Source organism: Barbatula barbatula (genome assembly GCF_947034865.1).
Source record: "Barbatula barbatula genome assembly, chromosome: 22".
NCBI lineage: Eukaryota > Metazoa > Chordata > Actinopteri > Cypriniformes > Nemacheilidae > Barbatula > Barbatula barbatula.
Window position 1 is genome coordinate 17,175,140 of NC_136785.1, and position 2,219 is coordinate 17,177,358.

The window sequence follows — 2,219 nt, forward strand, 5'->3', positions numbered from 1 at the left end:
AATTCTTCCCTGGGGACCGGTTTCACAAAGTAAGCCTTACAGTGACTAAAATGGGTTGTTTAGGCCTTCTAACAGAAAACGTCTTGCCTTGACATAACGAGCAATGATTGCCTAGGAAGTTGCTCTAGCCTGAGAAGAAAGAGCCGCAGTCTTCGCTTTAGCATGTCTGAGGTCCTGGGATTAATACCAGGATCTCCAAGACGTTACTCACTTAAAAAAACAAGCACTTAAAAACGTTTTCAAAAATCATTTGTTACAATGCATACTCGCACACCCAACCGGTTCAGGTAAAAGTTGCCAGAGTTTATTGGTGGCACTCACACAAAGGCTACACACAAGGATGGTCCCCAAATTACCTCAGCAGAGATGAGCGTTCACATACATCCACAGCACAGCAAACCAAATTGAAGAAAAGAGATACAAACAAATCATAAAATAACTTCAAAGGAACACCATAGTGAAACACTCTGCATACGGTTAATAGATGGCTCATCTCTGCCTACAGCACCTTACCGTCCATCCCTGTGGTACTCACACAGTGAGAGGAGTTTGACAGGAAACAAAAGAACAAACAAACAAACAAAGAAATAACTAGTCCGCCTGGGCCACCATACTAGGCCGAAATACCCTGCTTTACTGGCGGACTAGAGGAAACATCATCATACATCAAAACTGAAAAACAACCCCAAAAATAAAGGAATAACAAGAGCAACGATTAGGCCACACTGAGTCCAAATAGCTGTTGCCACACTGCAAAGGAAAAACAAACCACTTTATTATATTAAAACCTTGTTCCACATTCCCTAATCATACAACCCTCCATACCCGTATAACTAGTCCAATGAGCCCCGCCCATGTGCGCCCTCGCACACGGTCTCGCACAAACACTTCCACGATTCCGGCATGCACATCCACCTACTTCCGACGTCACCAAACTACAATATACAACACGTTAAAACTTTATCCTATTAAAACCACCATCCTATACACCACCATAATCAGACGGGTTACCTTTTCGAAGTTCCACTTGAGTGTTGCACAAGACCCGTCTACCACGCAACAACATCCACCTGAGAGTCGGTGTGTCACCCGCTATTCTTGCCGGCCAGCAACAGACACACTCACAACTCCTTCCTACCGGCTGCCTTTATCCCTCCAGCCACGCCCCTTCTCTTGGTTAACGCCTTCGGTCGTACCCGCTACATTCCACCCCCTCGAATTGCATCGGCGACCCGACGATGAAAAAAACATTTTTTCTAATCATCTACCTCCTCCGTTCCCCCAGCTGATCTTAGCAACCGATAGGGGTTTGAATGTCTACCAGCAGTACTTCTAACAGATCTGCGAGGACCCTTGCCTATTTGCGGGGCGTCTTCTATCCCTTCAAACACCCTTTCCTCTCCAAGATCGCTTACCGGTGAGTCTGGAGATCCATTCTCTTCCCCTGAATCATCCTGGGACATCGCCACCGGGTGAAACTCTACCTCACAATCAGCCATATGAACCTCACTTTCCTCCTGGGCCTCTCCTTCGGCCCCAGAACGGTCTCCTATCCCCACCACTGCAGCGGGTACACCCCTGAGTTCCGCTCTGTGTACCTGTCGTATTGGACCCTCTTGGCCCACAGGGATAATAGTGTAAGGGGCACCCCCTTCCCTAGGCTGCCGCACCACTTTATACAGAGTGGCATCCCACCGGTCCTGAATCTTATTACGGCCCTTAATGGCATGATTACGGGTATACACAAACTCCCCCTCTCCTATACCAGTGTCATTTACCTTGGGCTCGTAATTCCGATCTCGTAACTGCCTCCTTGCTTGCAACCGTTCCCTTACATGCCTATAGGCCTTCCCCAATACCTCCTGATGTTCCCTCACCCAATCTTCCACCCCACCGTCTCCCTCTACAGTCTCCTCTCCAAACAGAAAATCCACCGGTAGACGGGGCTCCCTACCGAACATCAGAAAATAAGGCGTCCTACCCGTTGACTGATGGACTGTGGTGTTATAGGCATAGACTAATTGCGCTAGGTACCGTGGCCAGCGTCTCTTCTGATCGGGGGGTAAAGTGCGTAGTAAGTCGTGCAAGGTACGGTTAAACCGCTCACATTGCCCGTTACCTTGTGGGTGGTACGGTGTTGTACGACTCTTCTGAATATTATAGATTTTACACAGCTGCCGTATTAAGCTACTCTCAAAATTTCTGCCTTGATCGGAATG

At 48.0% G+C, this 2,219-nt stretch overlaps 1 long non-coding RNA gene across 1 annotated transcript; it reads right to left on the reverse strand.

Annotated features, from left to right (window-relative positions):
- Positions 1-282: 282 nt before the first annotated feature.
- Positions 283-1,119, reverse strand: LOC306911457. Its single transcript, XR_013788262.1, has 3 exons — positions 1,012-1,119; positions 826-935; positions 283-750 (listed from the first exon to the last, which is right to left on the reverse strand). It is a non-coding gene; the product is annotated as an uncharacterized lncRNA (long non-coding RNA).
- Between the last annotated feature and the right edge of the window lie 1,100 nt (positions 1,120-2,219).